Raw genomic sequence first — 27,324 nt, 5'->3', positions numbered from 1 at the left:
AACATAGTGTTGAAGAACCCTAAAAGCATGGAACTAAACAGTGTTGAAGAACCCTAAAAGCATAGAACTACATACATGTACAATCCCATTGCATTGATGTGAAAACATGTAGCCCATGAAAAAAATACTATACTGTAAGTGCAATCAACCCTAAGTGAGGGTTTTGGTGATTTAATGACAAAACAAAAAAGGGTACTAACATTTTTGTTCCCAGTATATATTTAGATTGTACAGGAACTAAAGGAAGTAGCAAGGAAAAAAAGAGACACTATGCAGGTTCCTTGCAAGGACTTCATGTGACAGACATATAAAACTCTATGTAAATCTTGAGTTGCATGATGTAATTCTTCCTTTGTAGTTTTCGCACAGGTAATGGTCTTTGCTATAGCTCAAGCCCCCAAATTTAAAAGCTATTTTTGAAAACAAAAAATCTCTTTAACATTCTATGGTTGACCGTGGTTAGGTTTGAGAAACCTAGAGTGTTCCTGTTGAAAAGCAGCTGAACTTGTTCAACTGCAATTGAGCTTTTCAGCTGAACTAAACTTCACCTGAGTTGATCTTTTTCAACTATAGTTGAGCTTTTCAGCTGAGCTGAACTTCAGCTGAGTTGAGCTTTTTCAACTCCAGCTGAACTTCAACTTCAGTTGTGAACCTCTTTGACCATACACCAACTGAACTTGCCTCTGGGCAGTTGAGCTAGGGTTTTCTCTCCTAAACTCTCTGGTCAAGACCAGCTAAACTGGTCCTGAGGGGCAGTTCAACTGGTCTCTAACCCCTCTGATTTCTGACCAATAGTCTGCCAGTCAGACTGGCAGACGGGTCGCCAGAGATGTCAGGGGCGGTTCAACCGGTCTAGTCAACCTGGTCAGACTGCAGGTCAGTCTGCTAGTCAGTCTGACAGTCAGACTGGCAGACAGTCTGCCTGACCTGCTAGGGGCGGTTCAACCGGTCTTTAATGGGGTCCTAGGTCAAACGGCTAGTTTTTGAGCCTTGACTATAAATACGACCCCACACCCCTCTCTTCAATGTTGCTGAACAAACCCACATTTATTGCTCATCTAACTTGAGACAAAAACACTCCTCTCCCCTCTCTTTCACACTTAAATCTTGCTCTAGATTCAACTTTGTTGGAGGAGCTCTTGGGTGTGAGGTTTGTGCTTGTGCTCACGATTTTGGTTTTCCTCTCCCATCTCATTTAAGATCTTGAGCTTGTTGCAAACACCTCTTGTGCATTCTTGGTGTTCTTGAAACCCTAGGTTTCAAGACAGTTTGAGGTTTCTTGGGACTCTCCAAATTTGTGGATGACCCCAAGAAGTTTGTAATTCCGCTCTTGTGAGCAACATTTGAGATAAGGAATCCCATGACCTTGGTGGTCAGGTTTTGGAGGATTAGGGTTGAAAAAGACCCGGCCCTTTGTGGGCTCCTCAACGGGGAGTAGGACACCTTTGTGGTGTGGCTGAACCTCGGGATAAATCTTGTGTCTCGTGTTCTTGCTTGCTTTGCGCTTGAGATATTTTTGTTAGCAAGATAGAGATATAGATTTTATCATCGTGTGGATCTTGTGGTGAAATAGCTTTCATATATTCACTCTCCACACTTTGACTTAGTTACATTCCACTTCTTGAAAGGATTCACAACATACATTTTCGCTTAGATAATAGTCTAAAGTTTGCAAAACAGTTGGATTGGTTCAGAGTGGTTCAACTTGCCCACGTACCAGTTGAACCGGCCTGCACCAGTTGAACTGTGGATTTAACAATCTTTCGAAGATTGTGTTGAAAATTTTTTAGATTAGCCTATTCACCCCCCTCTAGGCTACTTTCAATTGGTATCAAAGGTTCGTACCTCGTTTTACGCTTAACCGCGTGAGGAAACGATCATGTCTACTCAAAGGGACCATGTGGATCCTCTTCTCGAGGAAATCCCCATCACTTCTTCCGGTGAGGAAATGGACCCAAGGTCCTCGACCTCGCCATGAAGATTACCGAAAAGATGTTCCTCAAAATGAAAGAGGAAGATGCAAAGAAAAGGGCAGAAAAAGAAGAAACAAGAAGAAAGGGCGAAGAAGACAAAGGAAAAGGAAAAATTGAATACAATAATGATTTGGTAGAACTTTTGGTGTCAAGGGTGATGAGAAAGGTAAGTCTCAACATCGAAGGATCATCGACCAAAAGTAAAGGTACTGAATTCAATAAGGTTCAATTTGATTATTCTAGAAATTTTATTCCCAACTTCTCTTCGGCTCCACTCGGAAAGTTACCAACTCTTAGTGAGTTGAACTATGATGAGTGGGCCGATAAGATGAAGTCGCATTTAATCGGTGTACATCCTAGTCTTTGGGAGATTGTTAATATAGGTATGCATAAGCCTACCCAAGTAGAAGAGATGACATCGGAAATGATGCAAGAGGTGCATCGCAATGCTCAAGAAGTGACCATAATCAAAGGAAGCCTTTGTCCGGAAGAGTACCGGAAAGTTCAAGGAAGAGAAGATGCACAATTTGGAATATTCTGAAAATGTCACATGAAGGAGATCCCAAAGCTAAAAGACACATAATTGAAGCTTTGGAAAGAGAACTTGCAAGATACGATTGGTCTAAGGGTGAATCTCTTCAATCACTCTTGACCGGTTAATGGTATTGGTCAACAAAATACGAGTGCTAGGTAGTGAAGATTGGAGTGACTCGAAGGTCACTAGACTATTCATGAGAGCCTATAAAGAAAAGAACAAGAGTCTGGCGAGGATGATAAGAGATCATGATGATTATGAGGAGATGACTCCTCATCAACTATTTGCCAAAATTCAACAACATGAGTCAGAAGAAGCCCCAATCTAAACAAGAGACTCACATGCCTTGTTTTCAAATGAGCAAGACTCTTTCAAGAAAAGAAGAGACCACAAGTCAAAGAAAGTGGTTGAAACACCAAGCGTTGAAGAGAGTTCAAGTGATGAGGACACTGCTATGTTCATCAAGACCTTCAAGAAGTTTGTAAGGAAGAATGACAAGTATTAGAGAAAAGGAAAGAAGAGAGCATGCTATGAATGTGGCCAGACCGGTCACTTCATAGCGGATTGTCCAAACAAAAAGGAACAAGATGCCAAGAAAATTTACAAAAGGGACAAGTTGAAGAAGGGAGGCAATAGCAAGGGATACTTCAAGAAGAAGAAGTATGGCCAAGCTCACATAGGTGAAGAATGGAACTCCGACGAAGAGAGTTCAAGCTCGGAGGAAGAGGTGGCTAATGTCGCCATTCAATCCACCTCGACCTCGCAACTCTTCACTAACCTCTCCAACGACTCCTACACTCCCACTTGCCTCATGGCAAAAGGAGATAAGGTAACCTTATTTAATGATGATTTTACTAATGATGATGATAAACAACTTGCCATGAAAAATAAAATGATTAAAGAATTTGTCTTAAATTGATATAATGTAATCACTAAACTAATGGAGAAGCTAGATAAAAGAAAAGCAACCCTTGATGCTCAAGAAGACTTGCTCATCCTTAAAAAGGAGAGAAACCTAGAGCTTCAAGAATTGTTATCCAATAAAGATGAGATGCTCGAAGTTTTGACTAAGGAAATATCTTTAGTCAAAATAACTATAGAGGATAAAGAGAAAGAAATGGCTAATGTAAAAACCTCTATAGTTAGTCTTGCAAATGAAAAGAATGCACTTGAATCAAGCTTGTTAAGCTTAACAGTTCAAAATCAAGAACTCCAAGTGCAACTTGAAAGCTGCAAGAACTTCAACACTTCATCTTTAGTGGCAAAGTCTAAGGCTAGCTCCTCAAATAATAATATTTGCAAACATTGTATAAAATATCATACTTCCTGTTGCTTGACTAACCATGCAAGGAAGGAAAGCTCATAGGTTAAAGTCAAGGAAATATTGAAAAAATGCTCTAGCAATGATGGGTTAAAGAAAGTTGAACCCAAGTACAAGTCCTTGAAGCCCAACAATGGGAGAAAGGGGCTTGGGTACAACTCATACAAGGTGAACCCTAGCATAGAGCATAAGGGGTGGAGATCCCCCAAGTTAATAGAGGAACTACCCTATATGATGCCTTGGGGAGGATTCACTCCTCAAATGGCAAGTCAACTCAAGTAAAGGTAAACTTGAGTCACACAAAGGATAAAATCAAGGATGTTGTCTCCACAAATGGAGAAAAGTATAGAACTCCCATTTCTCACTCTTACCTTTGTGATTATATGTTAACCTGGGATTCAGGTAAACTAGTTGTGAAATATGTGGGTGCCTACACAAAGAGAAAAGTTATGAAAAGGAGTGTGTGGGTACCCAAGGCAATAACTAACACTACAGGACCCAATTCAATTTGGGTACCTAAAAGCATAGCTTAAACTTGTTTTGCAGGTCTAATCCTCCGGTGGGTCAAGCTAGGTGCTTGACAGTGGATGTACAAATCACATGACCGGGGAGAAAGACATGTTTCACTCCTTGCAACTAACTCATGAAGCACAAGAAATTGTGTTTGAGATAGTGGCAAGAGTGAAGTGATTGGTGTTGGTAACATCCCTATCTCTGACCACCAGTCACTCTCAAATGTTTTGTTAGTTGATTCATTAAGCTATAACTTGATGTCCGTTTCACAACTTTGTGGAATGGGATACGATTGCCTATTTACTGATGTTGATGTGAAGATCCTTAGAAGGGATGATTCTTCTGTTGCTTTTACAGGTCGCTTGAAGGGCAAACTCTATCTTGTTGATTTCACAACAAGTATGGTGATGCCTGAGACTTGTTTAGTGGCAAAATCCGACAAGGGTTGGCTTTGGCATCGCCGGCTAGCTCATGTTGGCATGAGGAACTTGGCCAAACTTCAAAAGGATAATCACATTATTGGACTAACAAATGTTGTGTTTGAGAAAGATAGGGTATGTGGCGCATGTCAAGCAGGGAAGCAACATGGCGTTCCACATCAATCAAAGAATGTGGTCACAACTAAGAGACCTTTGGAGCTTCTTCATATGGACCTCTTTGGACCTATGGCCTACATTAGTATTGGTGGCAGTAAGTATGGATTAGTTATTGTTGATGATTTTTCTCGCTTCACTTGGGTTTTCTTTTTAAGTGATAAAGGTGAAACCCAAGAAATATTAAAGAAATTTATGAGAAGATCTCAAAATGAGTTTGAGTTAAAAATCAAGAAAGTGAGAAGTGACAATGGGACAGAGTTCAAGAATACAAGTGTTGAAGAGTTCTTAGGCGAAGAAGGAATTAAACATGAGTTCTCGGTCCCCTACACTCTACAACAAAATGGTGTAGTGGAAAGGAAGAATCGAACACTAATCGAAGTCGCTAGAACCATGTTGGATGAATACAAGACACCTGACAACTTCTGGGCAGAGGTGGTCAACACCGCCTGTCATGCAATCAACCGTCTTTATCTTCATAAGATTTATAAGAAGATTGTCTACGAGCTTCTCATCGGTAACAAACCTAAGGTTGATTACTTTAGAGTCTTTGGTTGCAAATGCTTTATTCTTAACAAGAAAGTCAAGAGCTCGAAGTTTGCTCCTAGAGTGGATGAGGATTTCTTGCTGAGTTATGCATCAAATGCGCACGGATATCGTGTCTTCAACAATACCACCGGTCTTGTTGAAATAGCGATAGACGCGACATTTGATGAATCTAATGGCTCGCAAGGGCATGTTTCTAATGATATTGCAGGAAATGAAATCCCACCTAATGAAACTATCAAAAAGCTTGTAATAGGTGAAGTTAAGCCACAAGAAAAGGACAATGATGAAGGGAGAATTTGGATGACAAATAGGGTCTTTGATGGGGGTGCTAAAGTGGTTGGTGAAAATCCTTCCATCCAAGCAAATCCATCAAACTCAAGTCATCCAATCCTTGAAGAAGTGTTTCTACCGCAAGATATGCCAACCATTGTGTAAAATGAGCAAGAAGAAGTTGCTAATGAAGAAGCCCTTGAACAAGATGAAAGTGATGATCAAATTCAGAAGCATTCTCTAGTGCCCCATCCTCGAGTGCACCAGGGCATCCAAAGAGATCATCCTATGGACAACATCCTGGGTAGCATTAGGAGAGGGGTAACAACTTGATCTTGTTTAGCAATTTTTTGTGAAATTTACTCGTTTGTCTCCTCTCTTGAACCACTTAAGGTAGAAGAAGCACTAAGCGATCCAGACTGGATCATTGCTATGCAAGAAGAGCTTAACAACTTCACAAGAAATGAAGTCTCATCCTTAGTAGCAAGACCCAAGCAAAACGTCATTGGAACTAAATGGATCTTCCGCAACAAGCAAGATGAAAACGGTGTGGTAACAAGGAACAAGGCATGACTGGTTGCTCAAGGTTTCACTCAAGTGGAAGGACTTGACTTTTGAGAAACCTATGCACCAGTAGCAAGGTTAGAATCCATAAGAATATTAATTGCCTATGCTACTAACCATGATTTCAAGTTATATAAAATGGACATCAAAAGTGCATTCCTAAACGGACCACTGCAAGAGTTGGTCTATGTGGAGCAACCGCTGGGTTTTGAAGATCCTAAGAAGCCAGACCATGTCTACCTTCTTCACAAAGCGCTCTATGGGCTTAAACAAGCCCCTAGAGCATGGTATAAATGTCTTAAAGATTTCTTGCTTAAAATGGTTTTGAAATAGGAAAAGTAGATTCTACTCTATTTACTCGCAAAGTTGATAATCAATTAATTGTATGTCAAATATATGTCGATGACATTATATTTGGCAGTACTGATGAAACGTTTTGTGAGGAATTTAGCAGGGTTATGACAAATAGGTTTGAGATGTCCATGATGGGTGAGCTCAAGTACTTCTTGGGATTTCAAGTAAAACAACTTAGGGAAGGAACCTTTCTATGCCAAACCAAGTATACACAAGACATGCTCAAGAAGTTTGGCATGGAAAAGGCAAAGCACTCCAAGACACCAATTGCTTCAAATGGGCATCTCAATTTAAATGAAGAAGGTAAATCAGTAGATCAAAAGCTTTATAGATCTATGATAGGATCTCTACTGTATTTATGTGCATCTAGACCAGATATCATGCTTAGTGTGTGCATGTGTGCCTGTTTTCAAGCTAACCCGAAAGAGTGTCACCTAGTGGCTGTTAAGAGAAGTTTGAGATATCTAGTTAACACCCAAAACCTAGGTCTCTGGTATCCCAAGGGCTCATTTTTCGATTTATTTGGCTACTCTGACTCAGACTATGCCAGTTGCAAAGTAGATAGAAAAAGCACCTCGGGGACTTACCAATTCCTTGGGCGGTCCCTGGTGTTTTGGAGCTCCAAGAAGCAAAACTGTGTTGCACTTTCCACTGCTGAGGCCAAATACATCGCTGCTAGTGCTTGTTGTGCTCAGTTGCTATGGATGAAGGAAACCTTGAGAGATTTTGGCTGTGAGTTTAAGAGAATTCCACTACTGTGTGACAATGAGAGCGCCATTAAACTAGCCAATAATCCCGTGCAACACTCTAGAACCAAACACATAGACATAAGACATCATTTTCTGAGGGACCACGAAGCAAAAGGAGATATCGAATTATGTCATGTGAACACAGAAAATCAACTAGCCGATATCTTCACAAAACCCCTCGATGAGACTAGATTTTGCTTTCTTAGGAGTGAACTAAATATCTTGGATTCTCGTAACTTAACTTGAAAACGGACACAAAAATTGCTTGATTCACTGAATTTTTGTTTGAAAGGTTCAAACATTAGTTTTGTTCATTCAAAATATGTGTAATTTTTAAATTGAAATGAAGTTTATTGTGGAAAATAATTTTAAAAATTTATTCCAAGCTCAACAGGTTTGTCCAGCTGAACTTTCTAGTTCACCTGGAGAAACCAACTGAACTTTCAACTTCAACTGGGGAAACCAGCTGAACTTTAGAGTTCAACTCCAGCTCAACTGGTTTTCCCCAGGAAGTTCCCTAGTTGAAACCGGTTGAACCAGTATACAGGACCGGTTGAACCAGTCTGGCGCAGTCCCACCCGCCTGCCATCGGTCAGTCTGACCGTTTGACTGACACACGTCAATCACTTTTTCAGACTTTTTTAGACCGCGTCAGTCACTTTTTGTTGGCTTTTCAGACGTCACTTTTTCAGACGTCGCTTTTTCAGACTTTTTCAGACATCACTTTTTCAGACGTCGCTTTTCAGACTTTTTTCAGACCACGCGTCAGTCACTTTTTCAGACACGCATCAGGCACTTTTTCAGCTTTACTTGTGCAGACATTTACTTTTTCACTTTTTCAAACTTGTCCGCGCCTGCACTGCTCGGCTACCCACACTGTTCAATACCGGTTGAGCCGGTATATAGGACCGATTGAACCGGTCTTCGTCTGACCAGCTCAACTGCCTATTTATAGGCCACCCCCTCACCTCAAGTCTCTCACACATTCAAGCCCTCAGTCCTCCAGCGACTTGAGCTCCCTAAAATCACTCGCATTTCACTCGTTCCTCTTGGAACTCATCTTCTCGGAGCTTCTCATCAAGATGGTGCATCGCCGCAATCCTTTGGTGGTGAAGTTCAGCAGTGACTCCGACGAAATCTAGGAGGAATCGCATGTTCCTTCTCCTCTGCCTCGTCGTTCTCTCTCCAAGAGAGGACGAGGCTCTGGCCGATTAGAAGGGGAGGGACCCTCGATGCCCTCGCAACCTACGTGCGAGGGCGTCAAAAGGTTGGCGCCACTTGTCCTCGCCGAAGCATCTCCTCCGCAGGATACGCTCCTTGCTAGGAGGAGGATGGAGCTTTTGACGATGAGGTCGAACCTCCGTCGTCCGACACTCCCCTCGTCACCAGACTCCACATGCATCCGGCGACCATGTCTCGGCGACCAAATGAACCTTCGGTCGACTTCTCTTTGAAGGCGGTGGACTCCCTTCAACGCTTAAGGTTCACTAATCCCACACTCACACCCAGACATCCTGATGTCCAGGACCCTCGGTTCTAGAACCTTTTTCAGGCTGATTTTTATAATTCTGTCATCATGACTAAGAAGCACCCAGTCGTTAGACATCGTTTTATTGACTGAGAGGGATGTGAGAATATGGGAGATGCTGACATGACGTCAACTCTCCATAACTTAGAGAGAAAGGGGTTGAAAAACATAATGACTATGGAGTACCCCTGGAATGACGAAGTAGCGGCTCAGTTCTATGCCACTCTCAGGATAAAGAAAGTTGATGAAGAAGCTGATGGGTATGACTACCCAGTTATGTATTTCTTTATCCAAGGGGTCTGGCATAAAGTTAGCTACCGTCGTTTTGCACACATCTTGGGCTTCTCTGATGCAAATATTCAGGGCAGCAACATGAAAGTCCATGACATTAGGCTGCCCATACGGGAAGAAACTGAATTTATTCATATTTCTATGGAGCGGGAGTTTTGGATCACTGCCAACATGCATAGGTACTATAGGTACCTTAACTCTTTGTCCAGGATTGTGACACCCCAGTGTCACCTAGGGTTTCTCTTAGTGCTAACCTAAGAATCAACATTTCATGTGAGCCAAATTGAGCATGAAGCATCAAATTAACTTAAGAATAAAATATCTACAAAGTGTATATCTAAAGAATCATGTTCCAAACAAATAAGATTTTCAAAAAGGGAAAAATGTTGAAACCCTAATACCAACCCTAATCAAGCTATCTAAGTAGAGATAAAGAAAAGGGGTAAAAGACCATGAAAAATATAAAATCATGGCTTAGGCCAATTATAAACATTGAAATATACTAAATAAGCTACAATAAAGATTACGGAATCTTGGCCAAAATAGTTTAATAAAAACTCCAAACAAGCTGCTCAAGTGGAGGTTCAATAGGGATTTCTGAAATTCAGATTTCTGAATTTCAGCCCTTGAGCCAAAGACCGAGCGTGTTCACCTTGATCCCTAGCTCAAATCCTAATGACCCCATTGACAAAAATGTGCCTAACTAAACCCTCTACCTCATATCAGAAGATGGCATCGGGACACGTGCTCTGGACACGTCAAACCCGGGATCTTCTCTCTGTGCGCGACAGTGAGACAAACCTGATTTCTCCCCTCTCTATCTCTTGATCCAGTCAGCAAAACCTGTAAGCCTCCACACACAAACGACAAAGGAATGTCAGGGGAAGAGATCTCTCAATGGGATCATGGCCATAATCTCAAAGATTTGGAGCCAATCCGCACTTGAACTCGACCTCTCTCTGTGTTATCTCGTGCTCGACGTTGTGCCAGGCGCCAGAGCGCGCGCTGGCGTTCGCCCGTGCATGCCCCGAGCACTTGTCAGAGCCTCGCCCTCAGTTATGCCCGCCCGCACCTATAAAGCCTCTCTGGGCGCGCCTCACCTCACCCCGTGCTCACCTTCGCTGGCCAGACGCCCCTCCTTAGCTCCGGTGAGCTCTCTTCCGCCCGCCATTGCCACCCGAGCCTCGGCCACCGTGGCCAGCCCACTCCGGTCACTTCCAAGCCGCGCCAGCCGTTCGGTTAGCTTCGCCAATAGCTTGTGAAGCTTCCCAAGCTCTTGGACCCGGCAGAACTTCACCGGAGAACCAAGATCGTCCTCGCCGGACTTCGGCCGCCCGCCTACGCGCGTAGACCGAGCAATCCGGTGAGTCGTTCTTCAATTCCTCGCACACACACCTTCCTTGATCCCTGGTGAAGCTCTCTGACCCATTTGATTGATCAATTGTGCCCTAGATAGGTCGGACTCCTCGCCGACGACGAGCTCCCCCGCCTGCGCACGTGGATCGGCCGACTCCGACCATCCCCGACGGCGACCCGCACATCGTCGTGACCCTTAGAACCTCCCCTACACCCTCGACCACCTCACTGGAGCAGTCTCGCCACCAGTAAGCCCCTCCGCCCTTTCCTCCGTCGCGGGAACTGTTTAATTGGGGGAAGGACCTCGGGTTAGGTTTAGTGGAACTCCAGGGGGTTTTCTGAACTATCAGTGGCACATTTGAATAGTAACCCAAGGACTAGTCTGTAAGGGAAATTGAAAACACCCGCCAGGGACCCCGATGCAAAGTCGTTTCCCATTTAATCATTTCTGTTTAATCTTTTTAATGAACAGAGAACTTAGGAAATTCATAACTTGAGAATTTCTTAACCAAAAATTGTCAAACCAATTTTGCTGGATTCGAAATATTATGGACTACCAATTAAAAATATTGAACCCCATACCTTTTGTTTTATATTTTAGAGTTAGAAATTAAATACAGAAACTGACCAAACCTTATTAAATTAAAGAAAATTAGTTATGCTTCTGTGCTGAACCTAAGAAAATTTGTAGATCTTCATACCCCATTTCAACACTGTTTTAAAATAGTGAGAACCTCATTATTGAAAATTTAAGTAGGGATATCTATTAAAAGCCATTTTTGCCTAAAACTTAGGAAAATCAAAAAGGCATTAGAAAATAATGAACAGTTAATGCAATTATTTTTCCTAATCTACTTAAGTAACAGAGAACCTAGCAAAAATAAAGGGACCTCTAATCCAGAACAGAATCAAAGTGAAATGTTTTATTAGGCATTAATCAAACCAGAAAAACAATTATTAGAATTATAAAGACAATTTCAAAATTAATTATAAAAATCCAGTGGACTTGTAACCACTAGAACTCCACTACAAAAATAGTAAACACCCCAGCCCATCATTTTAGGTAGGGTAAACAAATAGAACTTGATAATGGGTTATATTTCAATTAAATCATGAGCAACCCAAAAATAGTGCAATAATGGGCAAATAAAATTTTGCTAGATCAATAATGAGATAGGCCACCAGATAAAAATGCAAAACCCAATGGAAAGATGCAAAATAATACCCATTGCCATACTTTATGAAAAGGCCATTTAATCCAAATAATTCCTACCACCCTTCCCTTAAGCAAAAAAGATGCCAAACTTCAGAATGATTGCTCTTGCACAAAGAAGCTAGAAAAAATCAGAAATATGTTGTTTGATATTTTTTAAATATAGTGGTAGTAGAAAGCACCCCTTTGACTAGAAACTTTAGAAAATCATAGTAAAATAACTAAAGAATATTAGTGGCTAAATGTTTGTACAAAGTCATGTCATAACATCGAAATGCCAGCAAAAATAAGTCTTAGAGAATAACCTACGGTTAAAAGGTAGTTGTAGTTCAAAACACCCCTTCTGCCCTAATGTTTGATAATTTTATCCAGAGAGAACTATTCACTCTTTAAGCCCCAAATTTTAGTACATAGAATTATACACCAGTAAAAAGCCAATGTAATTTTTACAGAATTTTTGGAAATTTATTAAGACAACTTGTAGTTCAAACCCACTTTAAAAACATAAAAGAAATAGAGGGAAAGAAATGAAAGATAAACCTCGCCCCAATAAGTTCAACTAGAAATCTTCACAAATTCTCACTAAGACATTAAAAAGAATTCAGTGGAAAACCAAAATGGACTTACCACTTAGTTTGACAAAGCTTGACCCTAAATTACTAAGTATACCCCAAGAATCTTCCAGTAGCAAGATTAAGCCCTACCTTATTAAAGTGATCATTCACCATCCAAGTTTAATTGCTAAATTGCATATCATACCATGCATATATTTTACTCATTGCATTTATTAGATTGCAATCTCGCTGACGGAGAGTACGTGTTCATCCCCGAGCAAGGAGCTGTCCACGAGGAAGACCAGGAGCAAGCTCCCGACACTGCCATCGAGGATCTCCCCGCAGCCCTAGCTATTGAAGGTAAGCCCCGGTTTTATGCATAACCGTATCTATATATGTTACTTTACTGCACTTAATGTTTGTAGGATTGTAATGTGCACTTAAGTGTAGGAGTTGCTTGAAACCTCTAGTTGCATGAACTTAGGATTCCTTTTTGAGATGGATACTAGTATGCTAGGTCGAGTAGCTGCTTTGCTAAACAGGATCTCGGTAGAAGTCTAGTGATTTTTCTAGCACTCGCGCGAGATCAGGAATTGATTGTATTCATCTTAATAACGGGATCTATGTAGTCTATGGACTTGGATCCAGGGAGGATGCCTTGTCCATGAGACGGGAAAAAAGGAATTAAGGATTGATGTGTGGATATCTGAGTCAAGCTTTTGAACGTACTAAGCACATGTCGGGAAATATGGTAACCGATAAACCTAGTACCTGAGTGAAGCCGGGCGCGGACTTTATCCCTCACACGACCTGAGACTGGGTCTCCCATGCTAGCTATGGTGGGTACAAGTGTGGTCACTGCACGGCGGCAGCCGGGGTCAGTGGAGCATTGTATGCCAAGGCGGTGAGGCCTGGACGCGAACGGGGAATCGATGAGGACGGTTGACGTGTGTGGGGTCGGAGTACCCTGACATGTCATGTGTTTAGGTTTACCTTGCAAGGATAAAAACTCGATTCAAATCGTCTGCTTCTCGCAGCTAATGAGACTTCTTGACCCCTTGTACTACATTGAGTAAGAAGTGAAATGAGGTTTTACATGAGATAACTTGTTGATTGTACTAAATGCTTGCTACCATGTATGCTTAGAAGGAGCACACTTAGCTAAGATAATGATACTAGAAATTGAAAAGCTAAAAATTGATTTTAGACTCAGCTAGTGCTTTTGGCAAACCAAACCCCTCAGCCAAATAGTTGCATGGTCTAGAGGTAGAGGAGTAGATTCCTCACACCGGGTAAGTCTAGCTGAGTATTAGTATACTCAGCCTTGCTTGTGGCATAATTTTTGCAGGTACGCTTCAGGATATGGTTGATGGTGTGACTTGGCCTACCACCCTGCCACTGGGTTGGACGGTCGAGTGGGATGCTGCTCCGGCAAGAGAGGAGCACGAGAAGCAGTGGGCTAGGCCTTGTCCATTTCCTCGCTATCGACGACATCGATTATCTGCTGCATCTTATTTTATGAACTCTTACCAGCAACTTGAAAAACTCTGATTTATGTAATAATTCAGTACTTTAATTTGAGGTTTCCTGTTTTATAGTATTTCTTCTGTGACTCACCTTCGAGTGAGTATGTAGTATTTGATCCTAGTTAAGTGGCTTTATCAGACTAGATCTGAGGAACTGACGGGTTATTCCGATTTAAGTGTGTTGCGGCCCTTGAGGCGTGACTTAGGCACTTAAGCTGGAATAATTTGGGTGGTTCTGCCACAAGGATGACCATTCTCCCGAAGGGCGGAAATCAAATGAATGTCCTTGGGGAGAGTCGGGTTTTCCTTCTTCTCCTTGCTCCAAATAGTCTTGCCCGCATAAACGTGTTTGACATGATCTGGGAAGAGATCCTTCGTGCTTCCCGGTCTCCACTCAAGGGGTGTCTCCATGCACCCTTTATTATGAAGATGATCGAAGTGGTCACCCAGACTCGCTTCGAGAAGCCTGTCAAACACTCCCGCTATGTACCATAATGGGTTGATTCCAACAACCTAGCTGCTCGTACAAAGCAGGCTACCTCAGGGTCTGGAGGCCCTGCTTCTGATGAGCCACCTCCTCAGCCTCCTCATCATGAGTCCTCCTCTTGCGCCGCCACTGCCTCACGTCCGATGGACCGTAGCGGGAGTGGAAGTGGTCAGGGCCAGGGACGGGGTCGTGGCCGGGGACTGTTCATTCGTCTGGCCAAGGGCATTTTTGGCGCCTTCGCCATGTGCCGCGACCGGGCAATCGAGGAGTTCGTGCACCGGTGCTGGACTGACAGGCTGCATGAGGACTTTCATCGTTATGTTGCCGCCACAGGTCATCCCCTGCCTCCTAGGTCCCCTCCGCCTCCGACCCCCACCTTCCCTGCCAACCTTAATGAGTGGCACCAACAGTAGTTTGGTGTACCATTCATTACTCCTGAGGATGAGACCGAGGAGTTTGATGACTCCTACTATACCTCGGCTCTTCCTCCTCCTCCTCCCTATTCGGGTCAGGGACCCATTCCCGGTGACCCCAGGCCATCCGGCTCCGGTCACTTTCCTCCTCCTCCCTACCCGGGCCAGGGACCCATTCCTGGTGATCCGAGGCCTTCTGGCTCCGGTTACCATCACCATCCTCCGCCTCATCATCATCATCAGGGTACGTCTTTGAAAGGGGAATAGGCTTACACCTTTCCCTAATTGATTTTGGTGGTTGAATTGCCCAACATAAATAATTGGACTAACTAGTTTACTCTAGATTATAAGTTTTATAGGTGCCAAAGATTCACAACAAACAAATAAAATGACTAAAAATGGGTTCAAATAAAAAGAGCAAAAGACAACCAAAGTGTGCCCTGGTCTGGCGCACCGGACTGTCCGGTGTGCCACCGGACAGTGTCCGGTGTCCGGTGCACCAGGGAACCAAACTCTAAACTTGTCACCTTCGGGAATTCTGGGAGCCGCTCCGCTATAATTCACCGGACTATCCGGTGTAGCACCGGACTGTCCGGTGTGCCAGTGGAGCAACGGCTACTTCGCACCAACGGTCGTCTGCAGAGAGCAGCTAATGCGCTACAGTGCGCGCAGAAGTCAGAGCAGAGCCATAAGGCGCACCGGACAGTGAACAGTGGTTGTCCGGTGCACCACCGGACTGTCCGGTGGCCCAGAAGTCAGAAGCTCCAACGATCGAACCCTAACGGTCGGGTGACGTGGCTGGCGCATCGGACAGTGTCCGGTGGCGCACCGGACTGTCCAGTGCGCTATGCGACAGCAGCCTACACCAACAGCTCCTTTGGTGGTTGGGGCTATAAATACCCCCAACCACCCACCATTCATTGCATCCAAGTTTTCAGCCTTCACACCTCATACAAGAGCTATAGCATTCAATACAAGACACAAACAAAGAGATCAAATCCTCTCCCAAGTCCGGAATCACTCCAACCAAATTAGTGACTAGAAAGAGAGACATTTGTGTTCATTTGAGCTCTTGCGCTTGGATTGCTTTTCTTCTTCATTCTTTCTTGATTCTAACTCAATTGTAACCAAGGCAAGAGACACCAATTGTGTGGTGGTCCTTGTGGGGACTTAGTGTCCCGTTTGATTGAGAAGAGAAGCTCACTCGGTCTAAGTGACCGTTTGAGACGGAAAGGGTTGAAAGAGACCCGGTCTTTGTGACCACCTCAACGGGGAGTAGGTTTGCAAGAACCGAACCTCGGTAAAACAAATCACCGTGTCATCCGTCTTATTTGCTTGTGATTTGTTTTTGCCCTCTCTTTCGGACTCAAATTTAATTCTAACGCTAACCCCGGCTTGTAGTTGTGCTTAAAGTTTGAAAATTTCAGATTCGCCCTATTCACCCCCCCCCCCTCTAGGCGACTTTCAATTGGTATCAGAGCCGGTGCTTCATTAAAGCCTAACCGCTCGAAGTGATGTTGGGAGATCACGCCAAGAAGGAGTTGGTGACCGGCGAGAAGCCCGCCACAAGCCACGGGAAGGCTCCATCAAGGGAGTCCGGCAACAAAAAGAAGGAGGGATCCCCTTCACGCATTAGGACGCACAAGAGTGGCGAGAAGAAGAAGAAAATGAAGAAAGTGGTCTACTACGAGACCGACTCTTCATCGCCCTCTACATCGGGATCCGACGCCACGTCCATCACTTCTAAGCGCCAAGAGCGCAAGAAGTATAGTAAGATCCCCCTACGCTACCCTCGCATTCCTAGACATACTCCATTACTTTCGGTCCCATTAGGCAAACCACCGACATTTGACGGTGAAGATTATTCTAGGTGGAGTGATATGATGAGATATCACCTAACCTCACTCCACAAAAGCATATGGCATGTTGTTGAGTTTGGAGTACAGGTACCATCCGTAGGGGATAAAGATTATGATGAGGACGAGGTGGCCCAAATCGAGCACTTCAACTCTCAAGCAACTACTATACTCCTCACCTCTCTAAGTCGAGAGGAGTATAATAAAGTGCAAGGGTTGAAGAGCGCCAAAGAGATTTGGGATGTACTCAAGACCGCGCACGAAGGAGATGAGGTGACCAAAATCACCAAGCGGGAAACGATCGAGGGGGAGGTCGGTCGCTTTATGCTCAACCAAGGAGAAGACCCGCAAGCCATGTACAACCGGCTAAAAACCTTGGTGAACCAAGTGTGCAACCTCGGGAGCTCCAAGTGGGATGACCATGAAATGGTCAAGGTTATTCTAAGATCACTCGTATTTCTTAACCCTACTCAAGTACAATTAATTCGTGGTAATCCTAGATATAAGCTAATGTCTCCCGAGGAAGTTATAGGAAAATTTGTGAGCTTTGAATTGATGATCAAAGGCTCCAAGAAGATCATCGAGCAAGGCGCCACCTCAACACCCGAGGTGCAACCCGTCGCCTTCAAGGCAACGGAGGAGAAGAAAGAAGACTCTACACCTAATAGGGTCCCCATCTATGCCTCCAAGCTCGACAATGAGGAGATGGCGCTCATCATCAAGAGCTTCCGCCAAATTCTCAAGCAAAGGAGGGGGAAGGATTACAAACCCCGCTCCAAGAAAGTTTGCTACAAGTGTGGTAAGCCCGGTCATTTTATCGCTAAATGCCCTTTGTCTAGTGATAGTGACAGGGATAACGACAAGAAGGGAAAGAGGAGAGAAAAGAAGAGGTACTACAAGAAGAAGGGTGGTGATGCCCATGTTTGCCGGGAGTGGGACTCCGATGAGAGCTCCACCGACTCCTCCTCCGACGAGGATGCCGCCAACATCGCCGTCACCAAAGGACTCCTCTTCCCCAACGTCAGCCACAAGTGCCTCATGGCAAAGGACGGCAAAAGGAAGAAGGTAAAATCTAGAGCTTCCACTAAATATGCAACTTCTAGTGATGAGGCTAGCTCTAGTGATGATGAGGATGATTTGCTCACCCTTTTGCCAACTTGAACATGCAACAAAAAGAAAAATTAAATGAATTGATTAGTGCTATTCATGAGAAGGATGAACTCTTGGATAGCCAAGAGGACTTTCTAATTAAAGAAAACAAAAAACATGTTAAGATTAAAAATGCTTATGCTCTAGAGGTAGAAAAATATGAAAAATTATCTAGTGAGCTAAGCACTTGCCATGATGTTATTTCCAACCTTAGAAATGAAAATGCCAAATTAATTGCTAAGGTTGTGAAATCACAGGTTTGTGATGATTCAATTGACAATCTTAGAAATGATAATGCTAGTTCAATTGCTAAGATTGAAAAATTGAATGCCTCTCTTGCTAGCCTTAGAAATGAGAATGAAAAATTAATTGCTAAGGCTAAGGAATTAGATGTTTGCAATGTTTCTATTTCCAATCTTAGAGATGAGAATGACATTTTACATGCTAAGATTGTTGAACTAAATTCTTGCAAATCCTCTACATCTACCGTTGAGCATGTTACTATTTGCACTAGATGTAGAGATGTTAACATTGATGCTATTCATGATCACATTGCTATGATTAAACAACAAAATGATCATATAGCAAAATTAGATGCTAAAATTGCCGAGCATGAGTTAGAAAATGAAAATTTTAAATTTGCTCGTAGTATGCTCTATAGTGGGAGACGCCCTGGCATTAAGGATGACATTGGCTTCCAACAGGGAGGCAATGTCAAACTCAATGCCCCCCTAAAAGATTATCTAACTTTGTTAAGGGCAAGGCTCCCATGCCTCAGGATAACGAGGGTAACATTTTGTACCCTGTCGGTTATCCCTAGCACAAAATTAGGAGAATTCATTCTAGGAAGTCTCACTCTGGCTCTCATCATGCTTTTATTTATAAGAGTGAGGCATCTAGTTCTAGGCAATTAACCCGTGCTAAATTGCCTAAGAAGAGAACTCATATTGCATCAAATGAACCTAACATTTCATTTAAGACTTTTGATGCATCATATGTTTTAACTAACAAATCAGGCAAAGTAGTTGCCAAATATGTTGGGGCCAAACACAAGGGCTCAAAGACTTGTGTTTGGGTACCCAAGGTGCTTGTTTCTAATGTGAAAGGACCCAAGACCGTTTGGGTACCTAAGAACAAGGCCTAAATTTGTTTTGTAGGTTTATGCATCCGGGGGCTCAAGTTGGATCATCGATAGCGGGTGCACGAACCACATGACAGGGGAGAAGAAGATGTTCTCCTCCTACGAGAAAAACCAAGATCCCCAAAGAGCTATCACATTCGGGGATGGAAATCAAGGTTTGGTCAAAGGATTGAGTAAAATTGCTATATCACCTGACAATTCTATTTCCAATGTTTTTCTTGTAGATTCTTTAGATTACAATTTGCTTTCTGTTTCTCAATTATGCAAAATGGGCTACAACTGTCTTTTTACGAATATAGGTGTTACTGTCTTTAGAAGAAGTGATGATTCGGTAGCATTTAAGGGAGTGTTAGAGGGTCAGCTGTACTTGGTAGATTTTGATAGAGCTGAACTCGACACTTGCTTAATTGCTAAGACTAACATGGGATGGCTCTGGCATCGCCGACTAGCCCATGTTGGGATGAAGAATCTTCATAAGCTTCTAAAGGGAGAGCACATTTTGGGACTAACCAATGTTCATTTTGAGAAAGACAGGGTTTGTAGCGCATGTCAAGCAGGGAAGCAAGTTGGTGTTCATCATCCACACAAGAACATCATGACGACCGACAGGCCGCGTGAACTACTCCACATGGACCTATTTGGCTCGATAGCTTACATAAGCATCAGCGGGAGTAAGTATTGTCTTGTAATTGTGGATGATTATTCTCGCTTCACTTGGGTGTTCTTTTTGCAGGAAAAATCTCAAACCCAAGAGACATTAAAGGGATTCTTGAGATGGGCTCAAAATGAGTTCGGCTTAAGGATTAAAAAGATTATAAGCGACAACGGGACGGAGTTCAAGAACTCTAAAATTGGAGGCTTCCTTGAGGAGGAGGGCATCAAGCATGAGTTCTCTTCTCCCTACACGCCACAACAAAATGGTGTAGTGGAGAGGAAGAATAGAACTCTATTAGACATGGCAAGGACCATGCTTGATGAGTACAAGACTTTGGATCAGTTTTGGGCTAAGGCGGTCAACACCACTTGTTATGCCATCAACCGGTTATATCTACACCGAATCCTCAAGAAGACATCGTATGAACTCCTAACCAGTAAAAAGCCCAATGTTTCATATTTTAGAGTCTTTGGTAACAAATGCTTTATTCTTGTTAAAAGAGGTAGAAAATCAAAATTTGCTCCTAAGGCTGTAGAAGGCTTTTTACTAGGATATGATTCAAACACAAGGGCATATAGAGTCTTCAACAAGTCCACTGGACTAGTTGAAGTTTCTTGTGACATTGTGTTTGATGAGACTAACGGCTCTCAAGTAGAGCAAGTTGATCTTGATGAGCTAGATGATGAAGAGGCTCCATGTGTCGCGCTAAGGAACATGTCCATTGGGGATGTGTGTCCTAAGGAATCCGAAGAGCCTCCACATGCACAAGATCATCCATCTTCCTCAATGCAAGCATCTCCACCAACTCAAGATGAGGATCAAGCTCAAGATGATGATGATGAAAATCAAGAAGAGCCACCTCAAGAGGAGGACAATGATCAAGGGGGAGATGCTAATGATCAAGACAAGGAAGATGATGAGGGTCCAAGACCGCCACACCCAAGAGTCCACCAAGCAATCCAACGAGATCACCCCGTGAACTCCATCCTCGGTGATATTCATAAGGGGGTAACTACTCGATCTCGTGTTGCTCATTTTTGTGAACATTACTCTTTTGTTTCCTCTATTGAGCCACACAGGGTATAGGAAGCACTTCAAGATTCGGATTGGGTGTTGGTGATGCAAGAGGAACTCAATAACTTCACGAGGAATGAGGTATGGCATTTAGTTCCACGTCCTAACCAAAATGTTGTAGGAACCAAGTGGGTCTTCCGCAACAAACAAGATGAGCATGGTGTGGTGACAAGGAACAAAGCCCAACTTGTGGCCAAAGGATATTCACAAGTCGAAGGTTTGGATTTCGGTGAAACCTATGCACCCGTAGCTAGGCTTGAGTCAATTTGCATTTTACTTGCCTATGCTACTTACCATGGCTTTAAGCTTTACCAAATGGACATGAAAAGTGTCTTCCTCAATGGACCAATCAAGGAGGAGGTCTATGTTGAGCAACCTCCCGGCTTTGAAGATAGTGAGTACCCTAACCATGTTTACAAACTCTCTAAGGCGCTTTATGGGCTCAAGCAAGCCCCAAGAGCATGGTATGAATGCCTAAGAGATTTTCTTATCGCTAATGGCTTCAAAGTCGGAAAAGCCGATCCAACTCTCTTTACTAAAACACTTGCAAATGATTTGTTTGTATGCCAAATTTATGTTGATGATATCATATTTGGGTCTACTAATGAATCTACATGTGAAGAGTTTAGTAGGACCATGACTCAAAAATTCGAGATGTCTATGATGGGGGAGTTGAAGTATTTTCTAGGATTTCAAGTAAAGCAACTCCAAGAGGGCACCTTCATTAGCCAAATGAAGTACATTCAGGACATTCTTGCAAAGTTTGGGATGAAGGATGCCAAGCCCATCAAGACACCCATGGGAACCAATGGGCATCTTGACCTCGACACGGGAGGTAAATCCATAGATCAAAAGGTATACCGGTCGATGATAGGTTCTTTACTCTACTTATGTGCATCTCGACCAGATATTATGCTCTCTGTATGCATGTGTGCAAGATTCCAAGCCGATCCTAAGGAAGTTCACCTTAGGGCCGTAAAACGAATCTTGAGATATTTAGTTTATACTCCTAAGTTTGGCCTTTGGTACCCTAGGGGATCCACATTTGATTTAATTGGTTATTCCGATGCTGATTGGGCAGGGTGTAAAATTAATAGAAAGAGTACATCAGGGACTTGCCAGTTCTTGGGAAGATCTCTGGTGTCTTGGGCTTCAAAGAAGCAAAATTCTGTCGCTCTTTCTACCGCCGAAGCCGAGTACATTGTCGCAGGCCATTGTTGCGCGCAATTTCTTTGGATGAGGCAAACCCTTAGGGACTATGGTTACAGATTAACCAAAGTTCCTCTTCTATGTGATAATGAGAGTGCAATCCGCATGGCGGATAATCCCGTTGAGCATAGCCGCAATAAACACATAGCCATTCGGTATCACTTTTTGAGGGATCACCAACAAAAGGGGGATATCGAGATTTCTTATATTAACACCAAAGAACAATTAGTCGATATCTTTACCAAGCCACTAGATGAGCAAACATTTACCGAACTTAGACATGAGCTAAATATTCTTGATTCTAGGAATTTTGATTGATATTTTGCACACATAGCTCATCTATACCTTTGATCATCTCTTTCTTTGTTATGACTAATGTGTTTTTCAAGTAAATTTCATACCAAGTCATAGATTGAAAGGGAAAAGGGGTCTTCAGCGAAGACAAGGCTTCCACTCCACTCCATCGAATTATTCATTCTTCGTCGTCGCTCCACACCACTCTCCAACTTTGGTATAATCTTCACTCATATGTTATTTACCATAGGGGGAGAAAGTAGTAAAAGGGCTTATATTTCACTCACAAGTATCCGTTTTTGGCGATTCATGCCAAAGGGGGAGAAAGTATTAGCCCAAAGCAAAAGGACCGCACCACCACCAATTTCAAAAATGTAGTCTTTCAAATTGGTGTTAAGAAAAGATTTTTTCTATTGGTATCTTATTTTTGATATAATTTCAAATTGGTATACCCTTTTCAAAATTAATATCTAAAACCCTCTTGAACACTAAGAGGAGGATTTTATTAAGGGGGAGTTTTGTTTAGTCAAAGGAAAAAGCATTTGAAACAGGGGGAGAAAATTTCAAATCTTGAAAATGCTTCTCAAAATCTTATTCATATACCTTTGACTATTTGCAAAAGATTTTTGAAAAAGAATTTCCAAAACATTGCAAAACAAAACAAGTGGTGCATGCGTGGTCCAAAATTTTAAATAAGAAGAAAATCATTCCATGCATATCTAGTAGAAATAATAATTGGTTTCATTCCAAGCAACCTTTGCACTTACATTATGCAAACTAGTTCAATTCTGCACTTTTATATTTGCTTTGGTTTGTGTTGGCATCAATCACCAAAAAGGGGGAGATTGAAAGGGAAATAGGCTTACACCTTTCCCTAATTGATTTTGGTGGTTGAATTGCCCAACACAAATAATTGACTAACTAGTTTACTCTAGATTATAAGTTTTACAGGTGCCAAAGATTCACAACAAACCAATAAAAAGACCAAAAAGGGGTTCACATAAAAAGAGCAAAAGACAACCGAAGTGTGCCCTGGTCTGGCGCACCGGACTGTCCGGTGAACCACCGGACAGTGTCCGGTGCACCAAGGAACGAAACTCTGAACTTGTCACCTTCGGGAATTCTGGGAGCCGCTCTGCTATAATTCACCGTACTGTCTGGTGTAGCACCGGACTGTCCAGTGTGCCAGCGGAGCAACAGCTACTTCGCGCCAACGGTCGTCTGCAGAGAGCAGTTAATGCGCTACAGTGCACGCAGAAGTCAGAGCAGAGCCAGAAGGTGCACCGGACAGTGAACAGTGCTGTCCGGTGCACCACCAAATTGTCCGGTGGCCCAGAAGTCAGAAGCTCTAACGGTTGAACCCTAACGGTCGGGTGACGTGGCTGGCGCACCGGACAGTGTCCGGTGCGCCATGCGACAACAGCCTCCACCAACGGCTCCTTTGGTTGTTGGGGCCATAAATACCCCCAACCACCCACCATTCATTGCATCCAAGTTTTCAGCCTTCACACCTCATACAAGAGCTATAGCATTCAATACAAGACACAAACAAAGAGATCAAATCCTCTCCCAAGTCCAGAATCACTCTAACCAAATTAGTGACTAGAGAGAGAGACATTTGTGTTCATTTGAGCTCTTGCGCTTGGATTGCTTTTCTTCTTCATTCTTTCTTGATTCCAACTCAATTGTAACCAAGGCAAGAGACACCAATTGTTTGGTGGTCCTTATGGGGACTTAGTGTCCCATTTGATTGAGAAGAGAAGCTCACTCGGTCTAAGTGACCGTTTGAGAGAGGGAAAGGGTTGAAAGAGACCCGGTCTTTGTGACCACCTCAACAGGGAGTAGGTTTGCAAGAACCGAACCTCGGTAAAACAAATCACCGTGTCATCTGTCTTATTTGCTTGTGATTTGTTTTCGCCCTCTCTTTCGGACTCGAATTTAATTTTAACGCTAACCCCGGCTTGTAGTTGTGCTTAAAGTTTGAAAATTTCAGATTCACCCTATTCACCCCCCCCCCCTCTAGGCGACTTTCAGTCTTCTACATCTATTTTTTCTGCTGGTGATGAGCCCCCTCGGGACTCCTCATTCGAGGAAGACATGACGTTGACTTTCTTTCCGGACTACCCTTCCTATCCTCCATCCTATCCTCCTCCTGGAGGGTATTGAGTCATGTGCTCTCTTTCTCTCCCTCTCTCCTCGTTTTTTGTCATTGCTGCCAAAAAGGGGGAGAAAATTTAAAATCTATGGCCAAGTCATTGTTATTTTTGTTCTTTAATTCTTTCTTTTTATTGTACTGTTTTTTGGCCACTGTTGTGGCTTGTATCTTTTTTATGAATAGATGTAATAAAACAGCTGGCATATTATTCATTGTATTATGATGGTCTTCCGGCCATCATCTTTTGTTCTATCTATTTGTAATAATTATATTGCCACGAAATACAAATGATGTGTGTTTAGAAATAATTGTATGCATCACAGCTCTCTTAATGACACACTTGCACCCCTCGGATGATTGTATTTAGTGTGGACTTGGTCACTAACTCTAAATGTGTTGCTTATTTGACATATTATGTCAACACACTTGATTCAAAATTTGTGCACACATTTAGGGGGAGCCATCTACATACAATTGTTCAAAAGAACCTTACTACTTAAAATGTTCATCTTTTTGACTTTATTTGTTTTGGCATCAATCACCAAAAAGGGGGAGATTGTAAGTGCAATCAACCCTAAGTGAGGGTTTTGGTGATTAAATGACAAAACAAATAAGGGTACTCACGTTTTTGTTCCCAGTCTATATTTAGAATGTACATGAACTAAAGGAAGTAGCAAGGACAAAAAGAAACACTATGCAGGTTCCTTGCAAGGACTTCATGCGACGGACGTATAAAACTCTATGTAAATCTTGAGTTACATGATGTAATTCTTCCTTAGTAGTTTTCGCACAGGTAATGGTGTTTGCTATAGCTCAAGCCCCCAAATTCAAAATATATTTTTGAAAACCAAAAATCTCTTTAACATTCTATGGTTGACCGTGGTTAGGTTTGAGAAACCTAGAGTGTTCTTGTTGAAAAGCAGCTGAACTTGTTCAACTGCAGTTGAGCTTTTCAGCTGAACTAAACTTCAGCTGAGTTGAGCTTTTTCAACTATAGTTGAGCCTTTGAGCTGAGCTGAACTTCAGCTGAGTTGAGCTTTTTCAACTACAGTTGAGCTAAACTTCAGCTAAGTTGAGCGTTTTCAACTACAGTTGAGCTTTCTCAACTCCAGCTGAACTTCAACTTCAGTTGTGAACCTATTTGACCATACACCGGCTGAACTTGCCTCCGGGCAGTTGAGCTGGGGTTTTCTCTCCTAAACTCTTTGGTCAAGACCAGTTGAACTAGTCCTGAGGGGCAGTTCAACTGGTCTCTGACCCCTCTGATTTCTGACCAACAGTCTGCCAGTCAGACTGGCAGATAGGTCGCCAGAGATGTCAGGGGCGGTTCAACCGGTCTGGTCAACTTGGTCAGACTGCAGGTCAGTCTGCCAGTCAGACTGGTAGACAGTCTGCCTGACCTGCCAGGGGCGGTTCAACCGCCCTAGGGGGCGGTTTAACCGGTCTTTAACGGGGTCCTAGGTCAAACGGCTAGTTTTTGAGCCTTGACTATAAATAGGACCCCACACCCCTCTCTTCAATGCTGCTGAACACCCCTACATTTATTGCTCATCTAACTTGAGACAAAAACACTCCTCTCCCCTCTCTTTCACACTTAAATTTTGCTCTAGATTCAACTTTGTTGGAGGAGCTCTTGGGTGTGAGGTTTGTGCTTGTGCTCACGATTTTGCTTTTCCTCTCCCATCTCATTTAAGATCTTGAGCTTGTTGCAAACACCTCTTGTGCGTTCTTGGTGTTCTTGAAACCCTAGGTTTCAAGACGGTTTGAGGTTTCTTAGGACTCTCCAAATTTGTGGATGACCCTAAGAAGTTTGTAATTCCGCTCTTGTGAGCAACATTTGAGATAAGGAATCCCTTGACCTTGGTGGTCGGGTTTTGGAGGATTAGGGTTGAAAAAGACCCGACCCTTTGTGGGCTCCTCAACGGGGAGTAGGACACCTTTGTGGTGTGGCCGAACCTCGGGATAAATCTTGTGTCTCGTGTTCTTGCTTGCTTTGCGCTTGAGATATTTTTTTAGCAAGATAGACATATAGATTTTCTCGTCATGTGGATCTTGTGGTGAAATAGCTTTCATATATTCACTCTCCACACTTTCACTTAGTTACATTCCACTTCTCAAAAGGATTCGCAGCATACATTTTCGCTTAGATAATAGTCTAAAGTTTGCAAAACAGTTGGATTGCTTCAGAGTGGTTCAACTTGCCCACGTACCAGTTGAACCGGCCTGCACCAGTTGAACTGTGGATTTAACAATCTTTCGAAGTTTTTGTTGAAATTTTTTAGATTAGCCTATTCACCCCCCTCTAGGCTACTTTCATATACATACACCCAAGAGAACTACTGGACACATCAGATTTCTATGTATTTTATGTGCACCATGAAAACCTAAATCTGAAGTTGTTTTCAAATACAAGGGAGATGAATTTGAATCAAGACCGCGTTCATCAATGGAAGGCTACGGATCTGGGAGAACAGAAAAGTTTATTAGGTTTTCATGAACTGATTGGATCAAGAGCGTGTTCATCAATGGAAGGCTACGGATCTGGGAGAACTGATAAGTTGTATCACCATAAACCTAAATCCTAAATGCCATGTCCGAAATACGGTATAGAAAACACATCGCATACCAAAATACGGTCATCAATCGAACATATATGCAATCAAAATATGTAGATTCAACCTGGTTCTTCTCAGATCTGGTTCGGTGGATCGAATCGAAGAGGATGACGACGACGGCGAAGAGCTGCTCTTCCTTTTGTCGCCAACCTACGACGAAGACGGCGGACGACGAAGCCGTTTGGCGATGGCGACTCTCCTCCGAGGAGATGGGGGAACCTCGCTTGCAACTGCCCTTGCGGCGGCTCGCTCCTACTCGCTTGCAAGAGCCACGATTGGTCCACCGCCAGACCCGCCCGCGCAACCCCTCTTCTCTCCCATCTTCCTCGATGTCGGCGGCGAAGCATGCTGGATCGAGAGCTCCGCCCCGGGAGACGCAGTCGCCAG

The sequence above is a fragment of the Zea mays genome, chromosome 2, assembly GCF_902167145.1.
Source record: "Zea mays cultivar B73 chromosome 2, Zm-B73-REFERENCE-NAM-5.0, whole genome shotgun sequence".
Classification (NCBI taxonomy): Eukaryota; Viridiplantae; Streptophyta; class Magnoliopsida; order Poales; family Poaceae; genus Zea; species Zea mays.
The sequence above is the reverse complement of the archived record's forward strand: the minus strand, read 5'-3'. Positions refer to the sequence as shown.